Here is an 8356-nt window from a genome sequence, read left to right as displayed (position 1 = left end):
GATGGATTCTTCAGATTAAACTGTGGGATAAACCAATGACTGTGATCTTGTTGGTAAGTATATTGCTCAAGAAACTCCTTTATGAAAGTCAGTGTTGGTTATACTTTCCAGAAGGGAATTGATTATCCCTTAGGTTGCACTGGTGGATCCTAGAAGAGAGTTCACAGACTTCTAGAAAGCCAGACTCGGGGAATTAAACTAAAGTATTTTAACTAACAAGACCAACTAGGAAACTTTACCACAATCAAAATGGATGACCAGGCAGGGAGAAAAGGCTGGATTCTAACTACACTGCAGATAATAAGCAGATGTGCTTCAGGTGCACATCAGGAGACCACACCAAAGAATAGCCCATATGATAGCAGGTACCAATCAAGTTTTGGCTAGCTACCATACTTCAATAAGTATGGACCTGACAACATGTTTGATTCAGTTTTCTGGCCCACAAAACCCCCCCACCGTCCTCCATAAAGGCCAGATTTGTGCAGTGTACGACTGACTGTTGTCCTATGGACAGACTCTCCCACCTCAGCTGTAGATCTCTACAATTCATCAAGTGATCATGTTCATCTTGGCTGCATCTCTGATCAGTCTTCTCCTTGTTCGAGATCAAAGTTTAGAGGGACGGACGGGTCTTGGTAGATTTGCAGTGGTCTGATACTCCTTCCATTTCAATATGATTGCTTGCACAGTGCTCCTTGGGATGTTTAAACCTTGGAAAATCGTTTTGCATCCAAATCCAGTTTTAAACGTCTCCACAACAGTATCTCGGACCTGCCTGGTGTGTTCCTTGGTCTTCATGATGCTCTTTGCTTGTTGTTGATTCTTCACAAAAAATTAGAATTTTATATCTTTATGTTTGAAGCCTGAAATATGGCAAGAGGTGTACCAGTTCAAGGGTGCCGAGTACTTTCGCAAGGCACTGTTGGAAAGCAAGGTACTGTGACACTGAAAAATTTTCCCTGTTTGCATCTATTGTGATGAACCTATCTTCAGGAACTTTCTGATGGATTTAGCCTAGTTTCAGTCACACAGAGGAAAAGCTTACAGTAAACTGTAGTTTAGTTACATTTTCTCTGTGATGGTGTGCAGGTGGGCTAAACTGCAACTGGAAGAAGATGTAGGCAGGTTCAGATTATCAAGTTCAAAGATCCCTATTTCCTGAAAAATGAAAAAAGCACACATTCATGCAAAAGTCTTTTTAAAGCTAGTCAGGAGGAAGTTTGAAATTCTGCCATGTGTCTGAGTTAAAGTTGTTGCACAGCAATATTTTAACAGTTGCTTACATCTCAGTCGACCTTTAGCTAAATGTAATATTTAATGCTGATGTTGAAATTATCAATTCTTTAATTGACTACATTGTGTTCACAGTATACATTCTATACATGTACTGTATACATTGCATAGTGTATGATACAGTTACAGTGCCATTTGAATTGTAAAATTCCTTATAAATGTTTTGGACTTGCTCAGATCACTTCTTTACTTAATTGTTTAGAAAAAATTATCAAAGAGATTATTTAAAAACATACAGAATTATTATCCTTATGCGTGGATGAGCCATGTAATATAATTAAAATGTAATCACTCACCTCTTTCAGGACCTCTGAACCAAAGAAGAGTCTGCAAGACACCACAAACATACATCATTGCACTCAATTATTCTAATTAATTTTGGGCATTTGTTACAAGTTAGAAGCTGTTATCCTTGAAGGCATTATGTTTTCTTTTTATGTTCAATGATAAAGAATGCAAGGGTATAGAGGCATCACATATGTAATTAGTTTGAACCGTAAAGGCAGATGATAAATGATCTTCATTACGATGGTAGATGGTGTTGTAGCTGAATGGAATACTGGAAAAAGATTATTTAAAAGTGGGATTTAGCGGCAAAAGAATCAGTCTGATCCACATGCTTGATTTTTTGTAAGGCATTAATTTATTTAACAAAACATCAGGGACACTAGATCATAAAGGATTGCTGCTTTCAATAGTTACTGTAATTTACATTTTGAAAGACTTCGCAGCTTCATTCTGCTTTTGCCCCAAAAGATGGGGACAACAAGCTCCTGGTAATCTTGTCTCAATGAAACTCAACAAAATAAAATTCATTTTGCATTATCTCTGAATCAGTGCAATTGATTACAAGCTGCTTGTGCAAATTAATTCAATTCCATTTAATTTATTTGAACAGAATAAAGCGGTTTATTATTCTTCCACATATTTCTGAGTGGGTCTCCAAATTGTAAGCAACAGAATATAATGTGAAGATGTACACCTCTAAATATGATTGGGCATTCTATTTGTCTTCAGACCTTGAGAGTTCTAGGTCAGAAAAACAACCAAAATGCCCATCTGAAGTAAGTTATAAGGATTTCTGATGGTTTATATTTTATTAAATCAGTTTCAAACATGTTTGCAACTTCTGGTAGCAAACCTGGTACTGGTCAGCTACTGCTACCAAGGTGTGCCAAAGATTTAAAACATTGCTGTTTCAAAACTGCTAGAAGGTTCTGGCATACTGTTCCTATGTATCAAATTCATTTTATTACATTTGAACATTAGGTAGTTTTATCTGGCTGTGTGTAGAATGAGACAATCCAGAGCTGCTGTCCCCTACCTATTGCTGCCTACTACCAGTCAGCAAGCTGAAAGACGGCTCCTAGATTGTCTTCTCGCTTACAAAAAAAAAAAGACATATTTGACCTTTGAAAATAATTCTGGTTGCAGATTTGGAAAGGAGTGCCACTCAGCAGCGTTATTATGGAAGTGCTTGTTTTTAAACTACAGCTGTCATCTGTGAGTGGCACATCTATTAAGCTACATCAATGATGAAACAGGTCATGTGAGCATGTTATGCTTGTGTTTTCCTATAAAGAGAGGGACTGCCAAAAACTATATTATGTGCAGTAGGCAAAAACTGTGTGGGTTTTTGGTCAAAATGTTTGCTAGAGTCTATGTTTCACATTCAAAATAATACAAATAATTGTTAGAGATTACATGATTAAAACTGTAATGATTAATATGTTGTATCATTTTGTCAGCATTACGATTTATTCTTGCCCTTCTTTTTTATACAAAAGCAATTTGATGATGTTATACTTCTATCCATCCATCCATCTTCTATGCCTCTTTAATCTATGAATGCTTATAGGGGGATGGGTACACATTGTTTAAAATCTTTCTGCAAATAATATTTCATAGTAATATTTTCCATCAAAGTTATACTGTGAGAATCTTGTGTGACCCCATACTATAGCCAGTCCCACTGATGTCATAGTTGTTATACTAAAACATTTAAGTTGGTTGTGGGAAGTTGTTCATCCATGCCCTCTTTAACATCTTTATATAGAAGAAAAGCAAATCTACATGAATGCTTGCCAAACACATCTTACTAAACTGTCTCTGCTTAGTTGATCATGGTTTACAATATCTGTTAAGAAATCTTATGGTTCTTTCAGGCTTTCCATATTCAATTCAAATGCAAGCTTTGCAGTTTGAGGACTTTGGATTCATGTGGTATTTAGTTTATCCTTATGTTTTGAGAAGTCTGGACCAGCCTCCTGTTTTTCAGAATGCTGGTCATTTTGAGTTCTCTATTAGTTTTTGTTTTTTTTCCCCCTCTTTTAGACCATAGTTCCTGTTTTGGTTATCTGACTTCCCTTTGGTTCTGTTTCTCTGCCAATTTTTATTTATTGTTCACCTATTGGCTGGTTTCTGCTCATGTGGTGGTGTTCTGGTTTGTGCTCTTATCTAGTTTCTGTGTCCTTGTGCATTCTTTCTGTTTAGGTTTTCACTGTACCTCAGCCACACAACTGTTATCCTCACAGCTATAGCCACATAGCTGTTTAACTCACCTGTAAGGCAACCCATTAATTACTTCTCACCAAAATTTAAACACTTTGTTTTCCTGGTTGCACTTCCTCGTCAGTGTCTCAGTTTTTCTGAAAGTTGTGTACCTTTTGTTGTTTATTGAATAACTCGTATAAATCTGTTCTGCCTGCTGGTTGCAGCTGGGTCATCCAAAAGCACTACTTTTTCTTTTCTGAAATTCAGTGAACTTCCTTCTCTTTTTAGTTAGTTTTTACTTCAGTTCATAAGACAAGACTGTTATTCAGTAAGATTTGTATGTGCTGTGTTCTGTTCAACTGTTTGTTCCTCGTTTCTGTGGTTAGATGTTATAATTTTTAAATATCATTAGTAACACTTATTTTGGTTCTATCTAGCCCTTTTACCACCGGCTCCCTCTTTTTAATCAGTTGGTTTTCTTATTCAGTGCCAGATTCTTGTTCATCATCCAAGTCAGATCTGGCTTTGTGTCTTGGACCCTTTCATGAACATACTTTTGGATGTCCTGCCTGGCAGCACCTCTGAGATGCAGATAAAATTCTCCTTTGTGGATGCAACCCATGACAATGCTCCAGTACACATGCGCAGGTGAAACTGAATATATTTCCAGTATAACATTTGTGCATCAGTGGTCTTTCATGGTAATAAACCCTGTGACACAACAGGGGCTCATATGCTAGGGCTAATTTAAGAACAAATTAACAATGCATTGACCTCAAACTTTTGTACAACACATGTGACGGGTTATCAAACTGAATTGTGTCACTGAGCACAGTCTGATAACCAATGAACGTTTTCCTCTGACACACACACACAGACACACACACACACACACACACACACACACACACACACACACACACACACAAAAAGCCTTCTGAAAGCAGCCTATAGTACAACTGCGAGCCATAAATCTCAAGCAATCTGTGCGGCTGCTTTAACAGCTCAGTGAGTGTCTCTGGGCTGCAAGTAACCAGAGGTATAAGGCTGCAGAGGGCCAGTGAAACATGAAGGACTGATACCTACATCATGACCAGGCTGCTTGCTTTAACTTGGTTTTATTAGCCAACAGATGGACTACCCTATATATGCTGTTTCACTAGTATTACACTAGGCAGCATAGAAATTGTACACAGTTCAAAGAATCACAAAGTCTCAGTCTTACACAGAAATTCATTTGACACCTGACGGTGTGTTTTGGTTTTTTTTAAAGTTTCTTCAATAATTACTAAGTCAAAAACAGCAGTGTGATTTGGCTATATTAAATAAGACTTATATTAATGTACCAATCAGTCTTACAGTCTGTCAAAAATCTGTCAATCTCAAAATCAATCTGCAGGATGAATTCATGACCTTTATCACAAATAAAAAAGGTGTTTTTTGTCAGAATATGAATTTATTTACAGTCCGTAAATAAAACATCAGTGGTAATCAGCAAAATCAAAAATTATTTAATTTATTAATCTCACTCATACCACCACACTATTGGGTATCAGCCTTTGACTTAGATGATCTAAAAAGACATGATGCCATAGGAACTGAAGCTCCCACATCACAATCCTTCTCATTTAACACCTAAATATGCAAACTGTGGATCCCCCACATAAACCAGCCAATTTTCACCACATATGATACCTAGTACTGTAGCTCTCAAACATCGTATAGTCTGCAAATGTACACCACTCCTACAGAAAAAAATCCTAACTTCAATTCAAACATCACAGCAATGACCCAATAATTACATTACCTAATCTCACCCCAGAGCATCAAATAAACCCTTAAACAGCTGATGAGTTCATGAAAATACTGATAGTTTGGGTCTGCCACATGTGGAAAAAGTGGTTACATTGGTGGTTTCTTCTGGAGGGTTTCTACTGGAGGTTTATTCCTGTTAATAGTGTCAAGAAAGTGGTTCTTGAAGCAGAACCAAGTGCAGACAGGCAGCAGCAGAACAATGCATCCAAAAATTTAATAAAAATGAAAACCTTACATCTGGACATGAGATGATCAGAAAAAGTCAAACATGAGCAGGCATAGCATGACCAAACAGTTTTCTCAAGAAGATGAGAAGAGTATATATAGTGGATGGCACAGGTGAAAACAAGAAGACTGATTTGTGTGAAATAGGTGGACTGAATGAAGCCGATTAAGGTGGCAAAGGCTGGGAGTGGAAACAAAACGTAGCTGGAGTCGAACAGAGATACTGAGAATAATCAAATAGATAACTCAAAGAATAAAGAACACAAGAATAAACAAAAAAGGCTAAATGACAAGAAATATACATACATGAAAGAAAAACACAGAAAAGTGAACTGATATGGCAAAAGCTAATAGAACACTACAACAAGAAAAATAGTGAAAAACATGAACCGGAAAATAAAAACTATAACCAGCCCCTCCAAATCATGACAAAATGGGAGTTTTCCGTTCCACTGTCGCTACATGCATGCTCAGTATGAGGGACTGCTGCAAAGTCAACAACACAGTGCAAGCAACAGTACGCTGTTGATGCGACCTGATGCAGTCTGCTAGGTTTCCTTAGATAAAAAAGCTTTTCAACCTATTTGAACAATACATTGAAATTAACTGCATTGTTTGATAACCACGACCAATTTAGAATGTATATAATTGACTTGAAATTTGTCTGTATGATTGGATTGTATTCACACTATTCTGTAAAATGCCTTGAGATGACATATTTATTATTCATATATTATATTATTAAACTGGATTGAAATTGAATTGAATAAGTTTGACCTAAAAGTCATAGTGAAGCTTTTTGAAATTAACATTGAGAGAAGTTGTTCTTGTAGGGTAATGGTCAAATCTAAGATGTTGGCGTACCTCCCAAGAGGTTCCATTGCTGACATAATAAAGTGTAAGTAATGTTACCACCAGAGGCTTTCAAAAGGCTCTGTGTGTCGTAGCAAAAATGTGGTTGAAAAGAAGACTTTCTTGTCCTGCACAACAGTATGAGGGATAGTCCTTGTTACATGAATTAAATTGCAGTGCATCTGGCAGCAGCTTTGTAGATGTAAGAATAATCCAACCAGTCATTTCTTAAGCATGACTAACACACTTAAACATGACTATTGGGTTTTATCTACATTTTTCATTTACCTTTTACTTCTGTATTCTGTGTGCCTGCTTAAAACCCCTGAATTTTCCTTTTTCTTATTTTTTATTTAATTATAAGCGGGACTGTTGTATTATCCCAAAATAAACTTCTAACTAAAAAAAATTTAATTCAGTGGCTGTCTTAAGAACCAGTCACTGGAACCCAGGTTAACTTTAAAAACTACACAGTGAAAACACCATTATTAGGCCAAAGCTGCAGAGGAAGTGTCAGCTCTGTTGTACATATACTTTTTTATAAACTGGACATGGCATTACTGTCAAGGTGTGAGTTTGGGTTGGACCAAAATTCAGACAAACCTCCGGAAGCAGCATTGTGTGAGGTAATTCTTTCTTCTTTAATAATAACAAACCGAAAACTTAAATTTACTGCCACAACAGCCCAGAAGACATCAAGGGATTTGGCCAAGGATGAGACATGAGGAACCAGCAAGGAATTGTGCAAACAAACCAGCTTATAAACAGAGGGAGGAGGAGTGTGGACCAATGAGAGAGGAAGGCAGGCAATCAGATGGAAGTGGTAACAGGTGAGGAACTGAGCAGCTAGGAAATTGAGGGAATGTGACTAATTACAGCAAGCAGAGGGAAATACAAAACTTGGCATTAACCAATATGAGGGAAAAAGAGAACAAACATAAACACTACGTGACTGACTGCAACTAATGATCTGACAGAAAGGAAATAAACATGAGACTAAACAAGGAGAACTACACTAAAATAACAAACCTGGGGAAACACATACAAGAACCTAGGCAGAGAAAAACATAAATGAGCATAACTACTAAACAGAAGGCACAAGAGAAGGATCTAACTAAAAAGGTAAACAAACACCAAGACCCTAGAATGGCAGATCCTGACAATTTAAAGGTAAATGGAAACTTTTTAAGGTAAAGTTGTTTTGCATCGTTGTAGCAAAAATCTTTTGGCTCTGCCTGCCTTTAAAAACTTTCACTAATGAATGCAGGAGCAGCCTGCTTAATAATTAGATCATCAAATTTTCTGATGAGCCACTGGTTTTTTCTTATTGCTGCACAGGGATAACTGCTCCCCAGTCTACTTTAAAGAAACTGATGATGAACAGTGGTGTGACAGTTTACATTTAATTGTTAATGCTAAAAAGGGTCCAATTATATTTTATGATGTTTGAGCCCATTACTGTCATTATGAGTGACAATAGACTTTAATGGATTTGTAGCTTTATCTACAGAGTTTCTTTCCATTTCTTTTAAATCTTTTTGGATTTTTTTGTTTACTTTTTCTTTTTTTTTTTTGGGGGGGGGGGGCATATTTACATCCAAATGTAAAGATTTAAAATTAATGTCGAGTACAATCTGCAAACATGGGTTAAGTGGCCAAAAAATTTACTTAAGTT

This window comes from Girardinichthys multiradiatus, chromosome 10, assembly GCF_021462225.1.
Source record: "Girardinichthys multiradiatus isolate DD_20200921_A chromosome 10, DD_fGirMul_XY1, whole genome shotgun sequence".
Classification (NCBI taxonomy): Eukaryota; Metazoa; Chordata; class Actinopteri; order Cyprinodontiformes; family Goodeidae; genus Girardinichthys; species Girardinichthys multiradiatus.
The sequence above is the reverse complement of the archived record's forward strand: the minus strand, read 5'-3'. Positions refer to the sequence as shown.